Below are 24,835 nucleotides of genomic sequence, written 5' to 3'. Positions count from 1 at the left end.
AAAAGCCGCTAACATTTACGTGGCAAATACATGTATAAATGACTAGAATACCAATATGTGTGCACATATAATGCCAAAAATATAGTCACACACTATTCTGTAAACATGTCTTTGATAGCATGTATTTTACAGGTGGACATTCATATGGGCGGAGTCTGGGCACAACTTGGGCTGGATTCATACACATGTACCTTATAGAATACTATAAATTACTGGCCTAATATTCAAAGTCTTTATGCTTCTAACTTTTAAGAGTTATGGGGTTAAATTAGCATCTTTGAAAATTTAATAAGGCTGAATGTCTGAAATAGAGGGTGACGGAAAGCAGAGTTCTTGGTTTTGTTCAAAACCGAATCAGCAGCCGAAATTTGCTGTTCGGTTTCAGCCGAACGCAAAACCAAAAATGATACCTTCTCCACCTGCGCAGAGAGCGGGTCCTCCCAGGCCAGTCGCCAGCTACTGCCACCTCCCCCCAGCAGACAGTGGTTCCTTCTGCACTGGCTGATCACCGACTCCCCCAACCACAACCCTTCCGCCCTCCCACCACTCGAAGGCTCTCCCCATGAACTGCTCCTGCTTATGCTGGTTCCAATTTCAAATTGCAGTCTAGTGTGGCTGCCGTGGAAAGTACCAGCAGCTATTTTGGCTGAGAACTGGCGGGGGCAAGAGTGATTGGGAATTGCTGTTGCCCAGAGAGGCCACTAGACCTCCAAAGCATTTAAAGGTAGGCCCAGAGAGAGCCTTTGAGTGATCGGGCGGCTCAAGGGGGGCAGGGGAAGTTTTGGTTTCAGCTGAGAATGTACTGGTATTTTCAACCAAAACCTGAACCCAAATTTCAGGCTGGTTTTGGTGCCAAAACTGAAATTCAGTTGGCTTCTACTCTGAAATTTATACTCAAAATTTCAATAAACTAATTTAGGAACATAAGAAGTAGGTGACAACAAGTGAAGATTTAGAGTGAGCAAAAGAAATTAGGTGTTCAGTCCTGATTTTCATCACTAGGCTCACAATTTAGGCTCATAAATCTAGACAAATGAATGACAAGCCTAAATCTATAAAAATGTTAAAAAAAAAAAAAAAAAGAGGAAAAAATAATAACTCACATTCAAGTAGGAACTATATCAGCAGGAAGGGAGAAAAAAACATATACAGATAGTGTGTGCAATAATATTAAATATTATTATTTGTTACATTTGTATCCCACATTTTCCCACATATTTGCAGGCTCAATGTGGCTTACATAATACTGTGAAGGCATTCGCCAAATCCGGTACGGGATAGGTACAAAATGTTGTATTGGGATAGGGAAGATAAGATTCAATCAAGTTGGGTTGAGGTAAAAGAGTTCATTAATGTCCAATACGATCTTTAATAGTGAGATGTTGCAGGGTTGAGTCATTTAAGTTGGGTCATTCGAATATGCCCTTCTGAATAGGTGAGTCTTTAAGGACTTTCTGAATTTTAGGTAATCATAAGTTGTTTTCACCACTTGTGGCAATGCATTCCACAGGTGTGCGCCTATGTAAGAGAAACTGGATGCATGGTTTATACCAATAAACCAAAAACAAGGAGCTTAAATCCCAGAAGTAAATTTAAATAAACTAAGATAAGGAAGAAATGACATCAGAACTATAATCAATCCAGTCTTAGGACCTCTACAGCGCAGAGCTGTTTCAAGTCAGAGACCTTTTCAAAGATTCTAATCATTTGTCGTAGCTCCACCTCCTAGTTAAAGATATCTTTATTATCTGCAAAATCTCACATATTAAAATCTTCAACTATCAAAAACATTTTTTTCAGAATTTTTTTCAGTATGTATACATACATATATATCTGTATAGCCACAGGTGCAAAAAATCAATAGTCCAAAAAAGGTACTTATCTCCTATTAAGGGAACATCCAGCACTGAACCCCATATATCCACCTGACTCTCACATTGTATGTGAAAAATAATATCAGAGCAGCTGAAATGCAGGGAACCAGGGGAAAGGAAGAAGCTATATGGTACAAATAGAAGCTGGACAAGGATCTGATCGAAGATATCCATAAGTGTGGAATGAATTTTTTTTGGGGGGGAATAGTATTAATTGATTAGACACCTATCTAATCAATTAATACTATTCCCCCCCCCCAAAAAAAAAAATTATTACTATAATTAATTAATATATGGTGCTCAGATTGATTAAGTGCCTCACACCAAAGGTATAAATACCTATTCAATGCACTGATAGGGCCTTTTACTCTGCTGCGGTAGTGTTTTTGGCACATGCTAAATATTAGAGACACCCATGTATTCCTATGGGTGTCTGTAGCGTTTAGCACATGCTAATCATTAGAATTCACCAAAAATGCTACCATGGCTTAGTAAAAGACCCCCTTAATAACCATCATCGCACCGGGTGCCCTCAACTCCACCCTCTTATCGAGAGGTGCAATATAGCTATTCAGATTGAAAATTTATAATTGACACTTTATCATTTATAATTGAAACATTTATAATTGAAAATCACAAAACAAAAAGTTGATTTTTAATATTGTATAATGTTAAAATTAAAGATCTAAAAGATGTTGAAAATTCAGAACCAGAACTTAATTCAAAATGACAACTTAAATTAATTCTCGGCCATCCACGGGAAGGCTATCCTAACCTCACTGCCACACAGGAATGCCAACCAATTCTGTTCTCCTGATGACGCCACTGATGGCAAAATGTGGTACTGCGTCAGGAACAGCCACAGGAGTTGAAGACTGAAGGTTACTTGTTTATCACATGAACCTCACATCAAAGAAACTGGGGAGCATTTGAACAACTTCAAGCTCCGCATCAGATGCATAGCCTCCAGATAGGTGTTCTTGGATTTGGATTGTATTTGGGACATTTGTTACTGATTTTGAATTTTCAACATCTTTTAGAACTTCATTTGATTTGAATATTATACAATATTGAACATTTTATCATATGAATCTTATATGTAACATATTTTGTGATTTTTAATAAGTTTTCAAACTGATAGTTTGAGTAATATAGTATTATTGCCAATTGGTTAATAACTTTTTCAATCAATTCTTTCCTATTAGTTCCTACCATCACAGTTATTGAGTCATAGACATAGAGAAAACTGTTCAGATTATGTATCCTGCTTCACTCAGATTAAATGTGTATGAGTTGATATATAATATTTGCATGCTTTCCTATTAACATATGTCCACACTCATCCTAAATGCCTTCTGGTGATTACAATGTACACTGTACAATATATGAGCTAAAAGTATCCATTAAAAAAAAACTTTTTCAATTGGTTGGTAAATTGTCACCCCCTCCTACAATGAAACTGGCCACCACACTTCACTCTCTCCCCTCACTCAATTGTCCTCCAGTTCCTTGTTCTTCCTGTAGCATCTCACTAGTTTGGCTGACCATCCAGCTCTTGTGAGTACTCCTGATTCCAGTCCCCCCCCCCCCCCTCCCTGCCCAGGGCTGGATTAACATTATATTAGGCCCTAGGCAAACATACCTTTGTGGACCCCTTAACATGGACCTCTATTTACTTCTTTTTGACCTCTTCAAAGTCCATTCACTTTTCCATGCCTCTGATCCCTCCTGATCTTTATTCATGGCCTTCAACATTTCATGTCTCCAGAAGTAGTAGGAAAAAGTGTAGACCCTTGCTATGGGCATGGAGGCAGTAATAGTTTGTGAGTAATGCCCGTGATGAACTCATTATTTTTTTATATATTTTATAACACCTTGGTACTTCAGGGTTCATTGTTTTGCTCTTTTAATTTTCATCTAGACTGTCCCTACAGAAAATCCAGCCATATGACAAACATCAAGAGTGTTGCACACCTGCATATCTATAGACACAAGTTATACCAAACCTATACACCCATCATCCATTTACATTACCCACTTCCCATTTTTCTTCATCAGCGAGCCACCCCAGTTCTGAAATTAGAAACCCATACACAGAATTTCCAAGTGATCTAATATTTGTAGGGAACATTTCAGTCAGTCCAAAGTTTTTGATGAATTTTGGTAACTCATTTTTCTATCTGTATCAAGTGGAAGAAGCTGAATTATAAGTACTACGGGAGTAATTATGTACAGGGTGCCTAATGTTAGATGTCTGCAATATGTGTGCTAAGTGTGAATTCTATAACAGCAATTACATGTGTAATTACCATCATCTAAACACTTAACTTTAGGTGTGACCACTTACACCATGTCAGCTATAGCTTTGGCGTGTAAGTGCTCCTGCCCATGACCCTCCCATGTACACTCCCACTTAATTACACGCTAAAGGATTTACCTGCTAATATTTATAAAATTTCAACTAAGTGCAGTTACATCTTTAACTGCAAATTAATGCCAATTAACTCCAATAATAGTGAAGTTTTGGTATTAGTGCCAATTAGCACCTAATTTAGAAATTAAAGGGTCCTTTTACTAAGCTGCAGAAAAAAGGGTCTTACAGTAGCGGTGAGGTTCATTTTTCCCATGCACCAGGGCCCTTTTTACTGCAGCCACTAAAAAGCCCCCCCCCCCCCACCCAAAAAAATGACAATTGGGCTCATTTTCAAAAGAGAAGGACGTCCATCTTTCGACATAAATCGGAAGATGGACGTCCTTCTCCCAGGGACATCCAAATCGGTATAACCGAAACTCGATTTAGGACGTCCCCAACTGCACTCCGTCGCAAGGATGGCCAAAGTTCAAGGGGGCGTGTCGGAGGCGTAGTGACGGGGGGACTTGGGCGTACCTAACACTTGGATGTCTTTGACCCATAATCGAAAAAAGCAAGGACGTCCCTGACGAACACTTGAACGTTTTCACCTGGACTTTTTTTTTTTATGAATAAGGCACAAAAAGGTGCCCGAAATGACCAGATGACCACCGGAGGGAATCGGGGATGACCTCCCGTTACTCTCCCAGTGGTCACTAACCCCCTCCCATCGTCAAAAAACATCTTTCAAAATATGTCGTGCCAGCCTCAGATGCCGTCATACTCAGGTCCATGACAGCACATGCAGGTCCCTGGAGCAGTTTTAGTGGCTACTGCAGTGCACTTCAGACAGGCGGACCCAGGCCCAAACCCCAAACTGTTACGTTTGTGGAGGAAACAGCGAGCCCTCCAAAACCCACCACAAACCCACTGTACCCACATCTATGTGCCCCCCTTCACCCTTAAGGGCTATGGTAGTGGTGTACAGTTGGGGGAAGTGGGGGTTGGGAGGCTCAACACACATGGTAAGGGAGCTATGTTCCTGGAAGCATTTTATGAAGTCCACTGCAGTGCCTCCTAGGGTGCCCGTTTTGTGTCCTGGCAAGTCAGGGAGACCAGTGCACTACAAATTCTGGCTCCTCCCATGACCAACTGGCCATGTCTAGGGACGTCAAAATTTAAGAATTTGGAAGTCCCTGGCGGTATTTTCGAATGAAAGATGGACATCCATCTTGTTTCAAAAATATGGGTTTCCCCACCCCTAGATTTTGCCATTTTGCAAGGACATCCAAATCGCAACTTGGACGTCCCTTTCGAAAATGCCCCTCCATGTGGTAATATAACTCATTGAGGTGGCGGTAAGTGCTCCAGCGGTAACTAATTCTAGCGTGCTGGAAATGGCATGCGCTCAACCTTGAGCTACTGCTGGGATTGGCGGTTGTTTGTAAAAGACCCCCTAAGTTACATGCATAACTGGCGCTATTCTATAACCTGTGTACACAAGTTTGCGTTACAGATCCAAAAGTGTGCGCACAGTATTTCAGAATAAGGGGGCATGTTTTATTGTACACAGTTCTGCAGTGTAGGTGTGCAGTATTTGGGTTGCTTAGCAGCCCAGAAATAGAGGAGAGGTGATAGCTTTAACAAAGGCATTCTCAATGTGTAGTGTATCATAGGATCTTACATCTTATGCTTAGCATCCGGTCACCTCAACAAATACAGTACCATTACTGCTACTGCACCTCCCTGGCAGCATAAGGCCCAGGCTCTGGTATGAAAATTGGAAGCTACAGGAGGAGGGCACTGCAGTTATAAATACTGATCCCTGAAGCAGCTGGATAACACGGCAAAACAGTGGCCATTGTTGGGCTGGATGAGTTTTATTGAAGTGGGATCTTTTGTCTCCACTAAGTGTCAATTATAAATTTTTGTTATAAAATTATTGTAGCAGAATACATCAAGGAAGTCAGGGTTTGGGTTTATTTTTAAATGACCAGTGATGTGGTTTTACTGGATGCGTTAGGTATTTAAGTTTCGGCCACATGCAGCAGTATTACTGAAGTCTTTTGCCCTGATTGTTTTCTTTACATGTATGAATTATGGACTTTATGGGGATATTTCTTATATTTGGTTGATACTTGACAGTTACCATAGTTTTCCTTGATTGATTTTGGTATATGAAAATGGAATCCACAAACTGTTTGCTTCCTGACAGTCATAAACAAGGACAATCCTAAAATGCAAGGGGACATCTAGATATTACAGCACTGCCTGTCTAGTAGAACTGCAGAAATAATAAATGGGAGCCAGGCAGTAAGAAAAACATGAGGACATACAAAGCTATTTTTAAAATACATTTCAATAAAAGGAACCTGGTTTGTTAAAGCAACTTGGATGTACTTTGCTAATGGATGGGAAAGCTTTTTGGATATAATAACCTGTGGATTATTCTGCGATAGTCCTTGAATGCTGCCTTAATCAAAATGTGGTGTATTAATCAAGGCCCTCTCTAGATGAAACATAATGTCTGAAGGGCACATGAAGCTTTATCTATTTAGTGATTCTAACTTGCCAATGTGAGCAAATGAAATCAAGTGACCTTGCTATACAGAATGCTTGGGAAAATGTGAGAAGAAAGTTGATATATTACAAGATGTACAGTGGTTGCAAGAAACATTGCAAACAGGCACAGTCACTGAGTGGGTGGTATTTTATCAGTAGTAACTTGGTGGGGAGGGATGTGCAAATGTGTAGGGAATCTTAAATAGCTGTGTGGGGTTATGGTGCATGTGTTTTTGGTAGGTGTGTGTTTGGTGTCTGAGGGGTCCTTTTACTAAGGTGCGCTGAAAAATAGCCTGCGGTAGTGTAGACGCGTGTTGTGGGCGCGTCCAGAATCATATTTTAGCGCACCTGTAACAAATGACTTTAAAAATGTTTTTTTGTCAAAAATGGACATGCAACAAAATGAAAATTGCCAAGCATCCATTTTGGGTCTGAGACCCTGCCGCCAGCCATTGACCTTGTGGTAAAGTCTCACGTGGTAACCGGGCGGTAATGACCTACGTGCGTCAAATGCCACTTAGTACATAAGTACATAAGTACATAAGTAGTGCCATACTGGGAAAGACCAAAGGTCCATCTAGCCCAGCATCCTGTCACCGACAGTGGCCAATCCAGGTCAAGGGCACCTGGCACGCTCCCCAAACGTAAAAACATTCCAGACTTGATGCACGTAGCTGCCATGCGCCAGAAAATAAAAAATATTTTACAGATGCGCGCCAAAAATGAAATTACCGGAAGGGTCACGCAGTAGCTGGGCAGTAACTCAGAACTGGCGTGCATTGGGCACATATAGGTACTTAAACAGCTTAGTAACAGGATCCCTGAGTGCAGCTGAGTGGAAGGAGTGCTTGTGGATGAACAAGTGAGTAAGGGTGGTGTACTCTGTGGATGACTTCTGTCTTCCCTTTCCCCGCACATTCTTCCATCCTCATTCCCTCCCTTTGCACTCACTCTTTTTTCCTCCCCTGCTTAAGTTTCCTTTCATCTTCCTTCTGCCAGCCAGGGCCTGGGTTAAGGGGAGGGGAAAACAAGGCATCTGCAGCTACAGGGTGGGTGTGGGAGGGCTGTAGTCTGGAATCTCTTCCCCTTGCCTCTCCCCTTCCCAGTCTACCTTAAAAAATATTTTTATTCACAGTAACAGATAAAGACCTGTTGGCAGATAAAGACCTGAGTGATCCATCCAGTCTGCCCAACAAAGCACTCAGAGCCTCACCTACCATTCTGTGCAGGTTATTGTCATTCATGCTTAAACACTGGTTGGGATGTCTTGGGACAATATATGTTACAACCATAATATTGCTAACAGTATTTAACTTGCTATTTAAAATGTCTCCCTCTCCCTTGAGTTGTACAGCACACTCACTCGCAGTATATGATAATAAAGTGATATACAATGCTGGAGTTGCCAATCTTCATCTGTCTTTTGCCATTTGTGGGACACATACCGTAGAATCTATCCAGCATTGGCCTTAGTTGCCATTACTCTTGCCCAACATACCTCAACAGGTATGTTGTGTTTTCATCCTCTTTCTATTTAGCAGTGGCGTAGGAAGGGGGGGGCGGTCCACCCCGGGTGCATGCCGCTGGGGGGTGTTGACTCCGCGCTGGTGCACTGCCCTCTCTGCCCCGGAACAGGTTACTTCCTGCCCGTCCCTCGCCGCAGGTATGCACTCCGGGGGGGGGGGGGGAGGTATGCGCTCCAGGGGGGGTGCGCTCCAGCGGGAGGAGGGTGCGCTGTGCTGCACCCGGGGGGGGGGTGCGCAGCAGCGACCCGCCCCGGGTGTCAGCTCCCCTCGCTACGGCTCTGCTATTTAGGCATTCCCTGTGTTTATCTCACACGTTTTTGAATTCCCTTACCATTTTTGACACCATCACCTCTCCTTGAAGAGCGATCCAGGCATCCACTACCCGTTCTGTGAAAAAGTATTTTGTGACGTTACTCTTAAGTCTACCACCCTGCAACCTCAATTCTACTGCCCCTACCTCTCTAGAAAAGGTCAGCAATTCTGATAGGCTGCCTGTGGCCAGCCCTAGAACTTCCTCTCTGCTACATCCCATCCTCTCTTCCTGTGTCTGCCTAAGTGGAATGTGGCAGAAGGAAACCTCTGGGGTTGATCACCAATAGCATATTAGAATCAAACCTGCTGCTGCACTGATGACCCTGTGAATAAAAATACATTTTAAGGTAGACCAGGAGGGGGAGAGGGAAAGATCAGACTGGGATAGAGGGGGGAAGGAAAGAGATACTGGACTATCGGGGCCCCTCTAGCTGTTTTAACATAGACTGAAGAAGGGGTTGAGAGAGAAGATTAAATAACTGACCAGGATTGGAGAAAGAAATAATGAACCTGAAGACAGAGGAGAGAGAGAATGGGATGAGGGAGCGAAGAGAGGAAGAAATGTTGGACCCAGGGTGGAGGGGAGAGAGGAGAGATCATAGATGGGAGGGCAGCAGGGAAGGGAGAGATGTTGGGACCTGGGAGGGAGGGAGAGATGCTGGACAATAGAAGGGAGGGAGGGAAGAGATGTTGGACTCAGGGTGGAAGGGAGGGAGGGAGAGAGAAGAAATGGTGGATCAGTGAGAAAAGTGCAGAAGAGTGGAGTGAAAAATAGGGCGATGTCAGGCTGCAAGAGTGAAGGAAGGGAGGAGAGAGGAATTGCTGGAAATGGTGGAACCATGTGGGAGAGGCCAAGGGGGTGGCATTCAGATGAGTGAGAAGAAGTGGGGAAGGAGTGAGATGGGAAAAGGGAGCCAGAACATGAGAGGAGATAGAAAATTGATAGGTAGTTGAAAAATAAAAAGAAGGATAAAAGTTGAGAAAGAGGGTAACATTTGAGTAAACAGAGAGACAAAAGAAGGAAAGGAAAGAACTGAAAGGGAAAGACCAATATGTCAGAGATAGATGTAGTGATGGAATGGAACAAGGCAGCAGGAGACAGGATAGAAGAAAAAAAAATTGATAGAAGCCACTTGAAAGAAAATTAGTAGAAGACAGACAGGAAAGCAGAAAAGAGAAACTAGGACCAACATAACGGAAAATTAAATGTCCAGACAACAACGATAGAAAGAAGTGTTTTATTTTGAATGTACTAACTGGAATATGTAAGCTTAGGGCTATGTGCATCTCAGATGTCTTTATCTCATGATCAGTACAAAAGAGTACATTTTTATTTTTATTTCTCCAGTACTTGCCAAGTTTAACTTCATGGGGTTCCCAGTTCAATTTTGTTTGTTCATATTTCTGTTTCTAATTTGTGATCCTTTGTTCTGTATTTGGTGAAGGTCTGTCAGTGTTTTGTGTGTGAAGTCATAACTTAAAGTTATTTTACGTGTTGTAGTAATGGGGGTGGGGAGATTGGGAAAGAGGCAGGGAGAAGAGAGAATCATGGAGGCCTTATTAATTTCAGCTCTGGAACCCAGCTGGCTCCTCCATCCTTTGGAAGCTACCTGCTCTTTACTAGCAGGAAATGTGTTTCTGTCAGATCACTGACCTTCGTGCTGCTGTCCCATTCCTACACCAGAGCTCTCCTCCTCACCTTTATCTATTAGGGAAGGTCTATCTATCTGTCTGTTTGTCTTTCTAATTATATTCATAGCTGTATTACCACATGTGCAAACTAGTGAAATGTGCTTTAAAATGGTTGGTAGAGCGTTCCAGACTAGAAAAGTAACTTCTGTATAGGACTGAGAAGGGCTCAAACCATTCTATAGATTCTTCAACATAACCAGACATGGCCAGGCCTGGTTTCTACTTAGCACTTACTCTAAAGAATTCCAGGAGATGCAATCATGTATTTATTTAAATTTATAGATTGCTCTGTTTTAATTGACCCAAAATGATTTACTAATATAGGTCCCTATTTACTAAGCCACCGAAAGTAGCAGACATTATTGTGCTATTTTATTGTGTAACAATTTACCACAGGATTCACTAACCTGTGCTATCTGAATACTAATTTCCTGATTCTTTCATTCACATTCCTTGCCAATAATCCTCTTTCCAAAGTAACTCCTGACCTCCTTTCATAAATAATCCCCCAATATCCAGTACCTTAGAAGATCACACAAACTGTTTCTATCAAGGTGTAGGCGTGACCCCTTTCTCAATATTTTCAGTTTATATAACAAGTGGAGAAAAAAGAACTCAGTTTGTAGTGCAGTGTTTCAAGCTAGTCAATTTGAGCTCATTTCAAACATGGCCCTAGTTTGACTGTTTCATTTGGGGGGGGGGGGGGGGCAAAGGATGGGGCAAGGCATATTAGCATATTCATTTGTGTGTGTGTGTGTGTAAATATATATATATATGGCAAATGACTGACTCACCTACAAATGCGCAGTAGAGTCAGAAGTCCAAGCCCCGCCTCCACCAGCAGTACAGCCCAATAGGGAAGAGGGCTTGGACATGGGCGTGGAAATCGGAGGAGGGAGCAGGGAGGGAAGGAGGGGGCGGAAGTGAGGGAAACAGACGCAGCGATGGAGAACTGACGACACGACGACGGCGGAAAGGGGGGGGGGCGACGCCAGAGGGGGGGGTCAAAGGTGGTGGTGGCAGCGGGGACGGCGAAATGGTGGCGGCAGGGACGGCAGGGCACAGGAGGTCACAATCGCAGTGGATGGGAGCCTGAGGATGGAGGGTAGGGGAGAGAACAGTTGATGGACACAGGTGGATGGGAGGGGGGAGAGGAGGGTTGCTGGACATGGGGGGAGGGCAGGGGAGAGAGCAGGGTTGGTGGACGGGGGGAGGCCATAGGAAAACAAAAAAACTAGCCCGTTGTTACGGGCTTAACAGCTAGTATATATATATATATATGGAAGGAAGGGAGAAAGAGCTGGCTTTTTTGGGAATAACCATAATGAATATGTATGAGATATCTCATACATATACATTATGGTTATTCAAAAAAAAAAAAAAAACAGCTCTTTCTCCCTTCCTTCCTTCCTCCTTACCCAGCACTCCCTCTTCCTCTCCAGTAGTATTTCCCCACCCCCTTTCCCATACCATACCAGTGTAGACCTTAGAAATGCATAAGCTCTATATGTAGATCCTTCAAGAGCTAGTGTGTCATGATTTAGGCTCTAAAACCCTTTCTGATGTTTTGGTGCCACCTCAGTAAGGCCAACACACAATCTGTCCACTGCAAAACACTATACACAAACTTGTGCAAAAACACACTCATAACCTTACCAAACCATAACAGCACTAATTCCAAGGACAGGACGAGCTACAACCTTATGCATGGAAAGGCAGCACTGTAATTACACCGGGCTCTAAAACACCAGTACACAACCTAGTGAAAAAACAAAACAAAAAGGGCTGCAAATACTACACACTAGCAGAATACTGCACCTTGATCACACATGAAAAACACATGACAAACAGATATGACACAAGGAACTAGAAATCAAAAAATATGAAGACAAAATATTGAACTGGAAAGTTACCTCAAGAAGTCAGACTCAGCATGCAGCACTACCAGAAAAATTGAAACTTACATGCAAAATATCACTGATGCACATTTCCAAAAGCTGACATATTCCAATTAATAAATTCTGAATAAAATACTTTTTTCTACCTTTGTTGTCTGATCATTTAGTTTTTCTGTTCGCTTTGGTCCCAGTGTCTTCTATTTTATGCAGTGTCTTCTTTCCATTTGATATTTTTTCTCTCACCATGTCCACCATTCTCCTGTGTCCTTATGTGTCCTACCATCTGTAGTCCTGTCCCTATCCTTCCTCGAGTTTCAGTATCTGCCCTCAGAGTATTCTGATCCAGCCCTTAAATTCAGCAGTTTTCCCTCCATCCATATCCAGCATTTCTCCTCACTCCCCTCCCCTCCATCCATGTGCATCTACTTCCTCTGTCTTCCCTCCCCTCCCCTCCATCCATGTCCAGCATTTCTCCTCTCTCCCTTCCCCTCCATCCGTGTGCATCTCCTTCCTTTGTCTTTCCTTCCCTCCATCCTTGTACAACATTTTTCCTGTCTTAACTTCCCTCCACTCCATCCATATCCAGAATTTCTCCTCTCTTCCCTCCCCTCCATCCATGTGCATCTCCTTCCTGACTTCCCTCCCTTCCATCCATCCGTCCAGCAGCTCTCCATTCTCCCCTGCCCTCTCCTCCATCCCTCCATATCCAGCAAATTTCCTCTTCCCTGCCCCCTCCATCCATCCATGTCCAGCAATTCTCCTCTCTCCCCTGCCTCTCCTCCATCCACCCATATCCAGTAAAATTCCTCTCTCCCCTGCCCCCATTCATCCATCCATGTCCAGCAATTCTCCTCTCCCCTGCATCCATCCATGTCCAGCAACTCTCCATTCTCCCCTTCCCTCTCCTACATCCATCCATTTCCAGCAAATTTCCTCTCTCCCCTACCCCCTCCATCCATCCATAGCCAGCTATTCTCCTCTCTCCCCTCCTGTCCAGCAATTTCTTCTCTCCCCCTGCCCTCCCCTCCTCTCCATGTCCAGCGATCTCTTCTCTACCCCTGCCCTCCCCTCCTCTCCATGTCCAGCGATCTCTTCTTTCCCCCTGCCCTCCCCTCCTCTCCATGTCCAGCAATCTCTTTTCTCCCCCTCTCACCTCTCCAGTGATCTCTTCTCTCCCCCTGCCCTCCCCTCCCAGTCCAGCGATTCTCCCTGCCCTCCCTCAGCTCCCCGACAGCCCTCCTCTCCGTTCCTTCCTGCCCCACCCGCACGTTAACCCTTTTATTTTCAGTAGCAGCAACGGCAGTGAAGAAGACAGCACTGCGGGCTCGCCTCCAGCTTCTCCATTCCCTCACACAGTGTCCCGCCTTCCCCGAAACAGGAAATACATTTTTTTTATTTTAGTTACATTTGTACCCCGCGCTTTCCCACTCATGGCAGGCTCAATGTGGCTTACATATACAGGTACTTATTTGTACCTGGGACAATGGAGGGTTAAGTGACTTGCCCAGAGTCACAAGGAGCTGCCTGTGCCTGAAGTGGGAATCGAACTCAGTTCCTCAGTTCCCCAGGACCAGAGTCCACCACCCTAACCACTAGGCCACTCTTCCACATCATCACAGAAGTCAGGACACTGTGGGAGGGGAGAAGCTGGAGGCGAGCCCGTAGTGCTTTCTTCTTCACTGCTGTTGCTGCCACTGAAAATAAAAGGGTTAAAAGCGCGGGGAAGGAATGGAGAGGAGGGCTGTCGGTCAAGAAGCTGAGAGCGGGACGGAGGGAGAGCTGCCTGCAGCGTTGCGCTGGCCTTGCGTTTGGGGGGGGGGGCAATGCCCCCCTCACCCCCCCCCCCAAACTACACCCATGATTTCAAACCATGATAGGTTAAAAAAAACTCCACTAAAATAGAAGTGAATTGATTTTTTTTACTCTTCCAAAAAGTACAAAGACTAGGAGAAACTTAATGAAGTTACATGGAAACACTTTTAAAACAAATAAGAGGACATATTTTTTTCACTCAACGAATAGTTAAGCTCTGGAACTCGTTGCTGGAGGATGTGGTATCAGCAGATTGCGTATCTGGGTTTAAAAAAGGTTTGGACAAGTACCTGGAGGAAAAGTCCATAGTCTGCTATTGAGATAGACACAGGGAAGTCAATGCTTGCCCTGGGGTTGGTAGCATGGAAAGTTGCAACTATTTGGGTTTCTGCCAAGTACTTGTAACCTGGATTGGCCACTGTTGGAAATAGTATGGCTGTTCTTATGTTTTTATACAGTTTCATGTTAGTCCTATTTTTAGGATTCAAATTTGCTGTTTCCAAATTTACCTCATTTACGTTTATATTTGGTCATTTTACTATTCTTATGTTGTTAACAAAATTGTAAATTTTATGATAAACTGCACCTGTTGTGCACCACCTTGGGTGAATCTCTTAAGAAAGGCAGGTGATAAATCCCAATAAATAATAACATAAATACATTTTATAACAGAGTGACAGTGAAAAATCTAAAAAGGCACCTATTTTATAAAAGCAGCAATAAAAAAAAACATGTACAATGACTCTCAGTAGTGCACAAATGCTGTCACACAAATTTATGTAAATATGTATATATACTTCATGTGTACACAGACATCAAACATATAAACGGCAAGTGACCGTACTTACTTGCAAATGTGCAGTACAGACTTCCCTCTCTGTTCCGCCCTCTGACGTCATGACGTCTTGACGCGAGGGCAGGACAGAGAGGGACACGGAGTCGAATTGTCGGACGCCGCCACTGCCGCCTGGAAAGGAACATCACGCGAAACAACCTCCACCCTCCCCCCCATCCCCGCCGCCGCTCCCGCCCCCCTCCGTATCGGGCCCCCTTCACTGACCTGACAGTGCCTCTCACCTCCGTGTGGAAGCCCTGCAGGCAGCAGCAAAGCGATCTGCTGCTGCCTGTAGCGCTTTCACACGGAGGTGAGAGGCACTGTCAGGTCAGTGCAGGGGGCTCGGCACGGAGGGGGGAGGGAGCGGCAGCGATGAGGGTAGCTGGACATGGGGGGAGAGGCCATGGTTGCTGGACTTGGGGTGAGAGCAGGGCACAGAGGAGGGTTGCTGGACATGGGGGGAGGGGGGAGGCCAAGGGAAAGCGGAGGGTCGCTGGATATGGGGAGGAGGATCGGTGGACGGGGTGAGGCCAGGGGAGAGAGGAGGACTGCAATACTCGCCCGTTTTTATGGGCTTAATGGCTAGTATTTTATAAAATACACATGTACATCCTGACAACACCCCAGCTCCACCTGGGTATTAGTGATTTGGTGATTCTGCCAGGCAGGGGCGTAGTGAGACTTTGGCGGGAGGGGGGTCCAGAGCCCAAGGTGAGGGGGCACATTTTAGCCCCCCCCCCCCGGCACTGCTGCCCCCTCCCCCGCCACCACCATCAACAACAACTTTGACACCCCCCCCCCAGCTCCAACCCTTTCGACCCCCCTTCCCGCCGCCACCAACCCTCCCTTGCCGCTGCCGTCACTGTCGGGTACCTTTGCTGGTGGGGGACCCCAACCCCCACCAGCCGAAGTCCTCTTCTCTAGCACGGCCGTGCTGCTGGCTGACCTGCAAGGCTTCGTTCTGTTTCTGTAAGTCTGATGTCTGACTCACAGAAACAGAACGAAGCCTTGCAGATCAGCAACGCGGCCGCACCGGAGAAGAGGACCTCGGCTAGCAGGGGTTGGGGTCCCCCACCAGCGGCGGTGGGGGAGGCTTGGTGGCGGGAGGGGGGAGTCGAGAGGGTCGTCGGCGGGGGGGGGGGGCAGGGCCAAATCTACGGGGGCCCATGCCCCCACATACCTACGCCCCTGCTGCCAGGTACTTGTGACTTGGACTGGCCACTGTTGGAACAGGACACTCGGCTATAAGGACCCTTAGTCTGTCCCAGTAAGGCAACTTTTACGTTCTGGCTAGCATCTAGGTGTAAGTACTTACACTAGCTATTGGGTTGTAGTAAGTGATCACGCTTTAAATGTAGACATTTTTTCTGCCTTTTTCTGCTAGTGTTGCTATAAGCAAAAGCGCCTGCTGAATAGACCTCCTTGAGCTCACATAGGTCCGCCTCGGACGCCTCCTGTTTTCATCCAACCTCCCTCCCAGTCCAGTCCATGCTCTTGAGTCCTAAAAGAACATGCCTAGGCTAGCGCGTCTGCCGGTCCCGCCCCCTTTACGTCAGTTCCTGTTTCGGGCCAAAGACGGTAGGTACCCTGGCTGTGGTGGCCAATAGCGTGCTCTACCTCCGCCATTACAGAGATCTCTTTGGGCCCTGCTCGTTAACTTAACATGTTTTCAAACCCTCTGGCTCCTGATGTTCATGATCATCGTTCACTTCAGTCCAAGCTGACAAATGAAGACTTCAGAAAGCTGCTTATGAGTCTTGACCCCAAGGTCTACACCATCAGCAGCGCCACCTTCAAAACCTCCCCACCACGAAGTGCCTGGAGAATACAACGAGGAGGATGAAGATCCAGCCGCTCGGCGTCGGAAAAAGAGAAGTTATTACGCCAAACTGCGTCAACAAGAAATTGATCGAGAGCGCGAACTGGCAGAGAAGTACAGGGACCGGGCCAAGGAGCGGAGGGATGGCGTCAACAACAAAGACTATGAGGAAACTGAACTGATCGGCACAACCGCCAACTACAGAGCAGTGGGCCCCACTGCTGAGGCGGATAAATCGGCGGCAGAGAAGAGACGACAGCTGATCCAGGAGTCCAAGTTCTTGGGGGGTGACATGGAGCACACCCACTTGGTGAAAGGGCTGGATTTTGCTCTGCTGCAGAAGGTCCGAGCAGAAATTGCAAGTAAGGAGAAGGAAGAGGAGGATCTGGTGGAGAACCCTCAAAAGGAATCTAAGAAAGATGAAGATCCAGAAAACAACATTGAATTTAAGACTCACTTGGGTCGCAACGTGTACCTTATGCTGTTCAGGAACAAAAATGACGAGAGGGATGAGCTTTTCCTTCCGGGGAGGATGGCCTATGTGGTGGATCTGGAGGATGAGTATGCAGATACAGATATTCCAACCACACTGATCCGCAGTAAGGCTCATTGTCCCACCCTGGAGGCACAGACAACGCTTACAACCAACGACATTGTTATCAGCAAACTGACTCAGATCCTGGCCTACCTAAGGCAGGGAACCCGGAATAAGAAGATGAAAAAAAAAGACAAGGGAAAACTGGATGAAAAGAAACCCTCAGAGGCTGAAATGAATATTTTTGAAGACATTGGAGATTATGTACCAACCACAGTGAACGTTCCATGGGAGAAAGACCGAGAGAAGCATAGGGAACGGGACCGAGCTCGGGAGAAGGAAAGGGAGCGGGATTGTGACCTGGAACAAGACAAAGAGCAAGAGCGAGACAAGGATGAAGAAAAGAAGAAACACAGCTACTTTGAGAAACCCAAGGCTGATGATGAGCCTATAGAGGCTGTGAAAGGGCCAGGCTCAGCCAAGGACCTTATTAAATCCATCAATGAGAATTTTTCTGGAGCACCTGGATGGGAAGGTGCAGATCCATTAAAGAAGCAGCTGGGAGATTTCTTTGGAATGTCCAATAGCTACGCTGAGTGTTATCCTGCAACAATGGATGGCATGGCTGTGGACAGTGATGAAGAAGTGGACTACAGTAAAATGGATCAGGGTAACAAGAAGGGTCCTTTGGGACGCTGGGACTTTGATACTCAGGAAGAGTACAGTGAATATATGAACAACAAAGAGGCTTTACCAAAAGCTGCCTTCCAATATGGTATCAAGATGTCTGAAGGACGTAAAACACGCCGTTTTAAAGAGACTAATGAAAAAGCAGAGCTGGATCGACAATGGAAGAAGATTAGCGCAATAATTGAGAAAACAAAGAAGTTGGAAGCTGATGGGGTGGAAGTGAAGAGACCAAAATACTGAAGCAACAGAAATTAACTCCCACCTTAAATGCCTGATGATTTTATACTCTGCACACTTGGACTTTGTATAGACTTTTATTTTCTTTTTGACGATAAAAACATATTTCTTGACAATATTTGGCCTAGTACTGATATGATAGGTCATTGCCGAAGAGGGTTTAACATTTAAGCAACCTGGAAGCATACTGAAACCTGAATTTTGTAAATCTTATATTCTGATCAATTTCTTTCTAGGTTTCTGTGATCATTGTTGCAGACTGTGTTGCTTCTTAATTGCAGCTTGTAGCAGTAAACTTGTAGACCATTGGCAGTGTTCCATCTTTATGAACCACTGAATTTTAGATCTGTGTGCCCTTTGGTTGTCAAGTAGTTAGAGTGAGATTTTTAATGTGCTTTGTGGAATAGTTCAAACGAAGTCCATGGAAGACAACATTTCTTTTCTGTAAGAAAACAAAAATAAATTATTTATAAAGTTTTGATTGGAAAAAAAACAAAACAAGAAAACAAAAGTGCCTGCTTTCCCTCTTATCCTATTGTCACGATTGTGACTATGTTCCATGCCTATACTCACCTCGCCACCTGGTGGCCAGGCCCGGTGGCTGCTATGGACTGTTTTCTTGCTGTTTCCCAAACATGCTCTAGAGTGCATTCCAGTCCGGTCCTGATGTTCGAGCACTCCAGACTTGCCCTGGTGTTTCTCCTGCCAGCCCCACCTGTGACATACATAGTAACATAGTAGATGAAGGCAGAAAAAGACCTGCACGGTCCATCCAGTCTGCCCAACAAGATGAACTCGTGTATACCTTACCTTGATTTGTACCTGTCTTTTTCTGGGCACAGACCGTATAAGTCTGTGACCTCAGCTATGATTGCCTTTATTTAGCAGCTGGGAACTTTCTGGGTGGCCTTTGCAACGCCAAAGGTCCAGGTTAGTGTGTGTGCAGTTAAGCACTTCAGCCTTGTTCTTGTCTGTGTGCCTGTGGGCATTTCTGTCTTGATTCCAACCATGTCTGCTTTTGCTTGAGTATCCAGTCCTGTTCTAGTCCTGTCTGTTCCCACCCTGTGTGCTTTCAGCTTCCTTTCCCTTCTGTGTGAGAATCCTGAATCCTGTTTCAGTCAAGCTTGTTTCTGTACTTTGTATCCTGTGTGAGAATCCTGAACCCTAACCCTGTTTCAGTCAAGCTTGTTTCTGTATCCTATACCCTGTGTGAGAATCCTGAAGTCCTGAATCCTGTTGTAGTCAAGCTTGTTTAGAATCCTGTGTCCGGTGTGAGAATCCTGTTGTTCCAGTCTGTCTGCTCCAGTATTACTTACCTACCAGCTCTATCCTTTAAGTCCTGCAGGCTGCCTGCACCTAGGGGCTCAACCTCTGGGGAATGGCGGTCACCGCAGGTGAAGTCCAGTTGGTCCAGCCCTATGTATTCCAGCTTGCTCCAGTCCGGTTGTTCCAGTCCTGTCTATCCAGCCTTGCTTGCCTACAGCTTCAGTTCCACTCCTGTTGTTCCAGCTTTGCCTGTCTACAGCTCCTGTCTTGCTTGTTAGTCCAGTCCTGGTTGGGGGGTTTGCCTGCTGCTGCCGCTCTTCGACAGCAGCCCAAGGGCTCACATTGCTCCAGGCCGTGATTGTGTTGTTTTAAGCCTGAGACCTTGACACGTATGTGCACCATTATAGAATTACCCTCACAGGTGTAGTATAAATGAAATGCAAGTACATATTTATATAAATAAAATCCCCCCTCAGACGTTCTGAAGCTCACTCCATCTGTCCTGAACTCCTGTCCTGGTAGGCTAGGCTATTCGGACTACTCACCCTCAGTCTCAGCCACGCCCATCTGGGCCGTAGGCCGTGCCCCATCTGCACATAAAAAGCACCCTCAACGTTCTAAAGCACACTCTGAGGCTTCAACAGTTCGTATGTTCGAAGCTCTGTAACCATTTTTAAGCACACTACATCTCTGCCCCGCCCTGACCTATCAGAGAAGGGAGGAGTGTCACAGCTGCACCACTCTGACCTATCAAAGGGAACTGAAACAGGAAAAGGGAGGAGCGTCACACCGAATGACGGACATATCAGAGGGAAGTCAAATAGAAGAAGTGAGGAGCGTCAGAGGCCAAGGGGACGGCCGTATCTACGTCTCATAGGTTTCCTTGCTTTCTTTTCAGTGTATTGCAGCTGCAGCCACTTAGGTAAAAGTCTAGCAAGCCTGTCAGCTACTGAATACAGAAAGCAAAAGATAGCATGTGGGAACTTGCTCCATTTTGTTCTCTGGAATGCAGTGATTATTATACAAATGGTCTTGCTTTCATTATTTTGGTAGGGGCTGCCTTCATGACTGTCCACAGTACCCCCAGTCCTGACACCTGACAGGGGGGACAGGGAAGGACACTCACTGTCTCACATACGCACTCGCACACACTCATTCTCACATACACACACGCTCTCTCACAGACACACTCACACCCACTCTCTGTCACACACACACACTTGCACATTCTCATTCTCACACAGTCACTCTCACAGACACTCTGTCAAACATACACACTCCGCGCAAAACCTTGCTAGCGCCCGTTTCATTTCAGCCAGAAACGGGCCTTTTTTTACTAGTCAATAATAAAACCAATCTAAAGCTAGTTACACCCTTATTTTGTTCAGTCAGTTTCAAAAACCTAAAGCTCTGAAACCAAACATGTCCCAGGTTTCCAAGACCTGGAAGAGCATCATGTGTTATCTTTTCCAAAGCAGGCACTAATAGCTGCAGCAACACTCTGCATCTGTCTGTTACAGCCACAGAAGCTGCAATAACAGGTATATAATTGCCTGTTAGCACAGGTTTGCATGGGACACTGGCAGGTGTTTCCATGAATTTTTTGCCCTGTCTGTCATCAGGTACAGGACAGTCTGCACCTGGCAACTTCCTATGGAACAACATGCTTTGTAATTGCTCTGAAGCAGCAGCTGCCGACCTTGTTAAATAAACAACAGGTTCTGCACCTGCTCGAGCACCCTCCCCAAATCCTCCCTGCCCCCCACCAGACTTCCCTGTTGTCCAATCAAGTGACGCTCAGGTAACGCTGCCTGGCCTCCCAAAAGCATGCTGGCCTTGGGGAAGGATGAGGTATTGATTTGTTCTTTCTTTGCTGTGCTGTAACCTGCCATCCTCATGAGAGCTTTTCAGTTCAGCCAAGAGACATGAAAATTTCCATAATTACATTTCTTGTTATATGGCTGTTTTGGTTTTACTGTTTGTTTTACCTTCCTTCTCTATCACCCCCCCCCCCCCCCCCGCCACACACACACACACACACACACACTTTCTCCAGGGCACATGTAAAGGTTGCATGCTAATGACAAACTTTTGTGTAGCTATAATGTCCCAGCATCTGTGCTTTCAAAGATGCACCCTAATACTATTTCACAATGGCATTACCAATTAGGTATTTGTCAAGTCCTTTATCCCATTTCTTTCAAATGTATGTGTTTTTTATTTATTTAAATTTATCTTTATTAGAGTTTCAGAAATTTCCAACCAACAATGGGCAAAACACATTTTCAGACAACATGGAGTCAAGAATATACAAAGTAGCCCAGCATAACCAGACATAAAATAGAACGCACAACACCCCGAGAAAATGTATTTATTTATTTCTTATTTATTGTATTTGTATCCCACATTTTCCCACCTATTTGCAGGCTCAATGTGGCTTACAAAAACCTGTTGTGGCATTGCCATTCCAGGAGATAGATACATTTGGTGTTACAACAAGATCATGGATGAGGAAAAAAGGTCTAAACTGAGGCAGTGAGCAAAAGAAATTGAATAATTCTGAGAAATCATATGAAGGGTTAATTTTGTTTAAAGGTGCTCAGATATTATTTTAAATTCTCAGTTCTGCTAGCAAGTGAAGGAATGTTATCTGGTTTAAGTTATTTACATTTGCTGGGCTGGGTTAGAAAGGTCAGACACAGGAATTTCTTTCAACCTTGTGAGGGATGGATTGCTAAGCAAACACATGTATTCTATTATGAGCCGGTATATAGCAGGCTGTTTGTTTAGGATTAGTTTAAAATGCTTAGAAGAAATACTGTTTAGAGAGAGGCAATAGATTAGTATTTACAAGTTTTTGATATTTAGAATATGTTTACTCTGTGTAGTTAAATGTAGAATGTCTGTTAAATTCTGTATTACTCTTTGTCTGCTGTTTAAGACTGCAGTTGAGGAGATCAACATGTGGTTAGACTTATCTGCAGTTCTGGCTGGTTTAATATATAAGCTGATAGGTGAACGAGGTCAGGGCTAGTTAGCTCTCGTCTCCTTGATTAATTATAAGCTAAGTGTAGGACTGGGTCAGTTTGAGGAATACCAAACCTATGTAACTGATATTTCAAAAGTAATGATTGGTTGAGGCAAGGTGACCAATCTATTCCTTAAACCAATTGGGAGTAAAGGGGGCTAGGCTAGGAGGAGGGCTTAGGACCCTATTTAAGTAGGAGCAGAAGCAGTTTACGTCAGAAGGAGCTCAGAAGAAAGGAAGAAAGCTGGAAGACAACAGGAGAGACAGCATAAGAAGAGAAGCAGCTGAGACAAAGACACAGAGAGCTGAGAGAAAGACACAAAGAGCTAAGAGAGGAGAAGAGAGCTAGAACTGATGTCCTGCTTTGTTTGCTGGCAAATAAAGAAGATTTCTCTCTCATTCTGGTGTGTGCTGTCTGACTCCTGAAGTATCACAAATTCCTATCTCAATTCCTGCAACAATTCTTGGTGGCAGCGGTGGGATAAATCCTGCATTAATCCCAGCACCCAACTGACTGGAGAACATTTGCCGGGTATGTATTCTGTATTTTGTATTGTAATCCTAGCTAGGAAGTTGTAAACCAGCCCCTCAAGAAAGAGGGAAGGAGAATCTGATCAATTCTCAGCAAAGGCCCTAGTACCTTCTAGTCGCGGGGACTAGAAGCGAAAACGCTTGAGCTTATCTGTATCTGAGAAATTTGAAATTGTTGAGTGGGATTTTCTGTATGGGATGTGTGATGCTTGAATGTTAGAAGAGTGCAGACCTCTTACTGCATTCTCAAAAACTCCTTCCCTCTTTGTGTGTTGTAACTGTAAGCATTATGGGTGGGACATCATCTAGAACAATTGCTACCCCCCTAGATTGTATGCTTAGAAATTTCAAAAAAGGATTTTTAATTAATGACTATGGACAGACTTTAAGCTCAGGTACTTTAAGAACCTTGTGTGAAGTTGAGTGGCCATCTATGGGAGTGGGGTGGCCCCCTAGTGGCAGCTTAGATATTGAAGTAATCCGGAAGGTCTACAGCATAGTAGTAGGAGGACCAGAATATTCTGAACAACTCCCTTATATAGATTCCTGGGACAGCCTTGTGACTGACCCTCCCTCTTGGTTGAAAACTTATATGGGATCCCCAGTAAAATTCATGTTAGGCCGTGTTCAAAGAAAGATTAGAAAATCTAAACTAGAAGAGGGAAAGAGCCCTAGGAAGCCTACCACCCAATCGGTGGCTTCCGCCCCTACCCTGTCTGAGAAACCCATACTCTCTGATGACCCCTCAGACCTTGAGCCGCCACCTTATGGCCCATTGTTGGGGTTCCGTGCCGCCCCCAGAGATCCACGCCGCCCAGCCCAAGCCTCTCCAGCACAGGCTTCTCCGGATAGTTCTTCCCCTCCTGTGCCAAACCTGCCACACCCTAGGTTGGACTTTTCACCTGGCCTCTACCCTTCTGTGCCAAATCCTCTCCTGTTAACCTCTGAAGACCCGTTTTGGGTTCCACTCCCTGACTCCTCAACTCCCGACAGCCCAGCCTCTCCTTCTAATACCCCTACCCACTCATCAGGGGCCCGGCATCCCTTTCAATGGACTGACTCACCTGTGACCACCTCTCAGTCTATGAGTACCCCTCCCCATCCCTCAGGGGTTCAACACACCTCCACTGAATGGGTTAGACCTGCTGCAATTACCTTTGAGCATGATAGGAGGGTAGCTCCTAGCTCTACCTCAGGTTCCATTCCCACCTCCTCGAGAGTTCTGCCACTTCGTCAGGTAACTACCACTCGACCGGATCCTAATAATCAGGGTCAGGTTATACAGGCACAGGCCTATCAGTATGTACCCTTCACAACCACCGATCTCCTGAATTGGAAGACGCATTATCCCTCTTATACTGAAAAGCCTCAGGCGGTGGTGGACCTAGTGACTAGCATTATGGCCACCCATAACCCAACCTGGACTGATTGTCAACAACTTCTCCTGACCCTCTTCACAACTGAGGAGAGGCGGAAGATTTTGCAAAATGCTGAGGCCATCACGCGAGAGCGTGTCCCCGGGGGGATACAGGACCCAGAGGGATGGGTTAGAGCTCGGTTTCCTCGCGCAGCTCCAGATTGGGATCCGAATGATGGGCAGCACTATGAACTGTTGTCTGGCTATTGCCGGGACTTACTGGAAGGTATGAGGAAAGGCATAAAGAGGCCCATTAATCTGGCAAAGGTCTCTGAAATTCTCCAAGGGGCAACTGAATCCCCTGGGGCCTTTCTAGAGCGACTAATTGAAGCCTACAGAACATACACCCCATTTGACCCTGAAGCCCAAGAAAACCAGAGAATGGTGAATAGCGCATTGGTGGCCCAGAGTATGCCAGATATCCGGAAGAAGTTGCAGCGTCAGGAGGGAT

The 24,835-nt window shown here is 45.2% G+C and overlaps 1 pseudogene; it reads left to right on the top strand.

Moving 5' to 3' along the window:
- The first annotated feature begins 1,497 nt into the window (after positions 1-1,497).
- LOC115459165 lies at positions 1,498-18,398 on the top strand (annotated as a pseudogene).
- The last annotated feature ends 6,437 nt before the right edge of the window (positions 18,399-24,835 follow it).

The sequence above is a fragment of the Microcaecilia unicolor genome, chromosome 1 (genome assembly GCF_901765095.1).
Source record: "Microcaecilia unicolor chromosome 1, aMicUni1.1, whole genome shotgun sequence".
NCBI classification, from domain to species: domain Eukaryota; kingdom Metazoa; phylum Chordata; class Amphibia; order Gymnophiona; family Siphonopidae; genus Microcaecilia; species Microcaecilia unicolor.
This window is presented reverse-complemented; position numbering and strand designations above follow the sequence as displayed.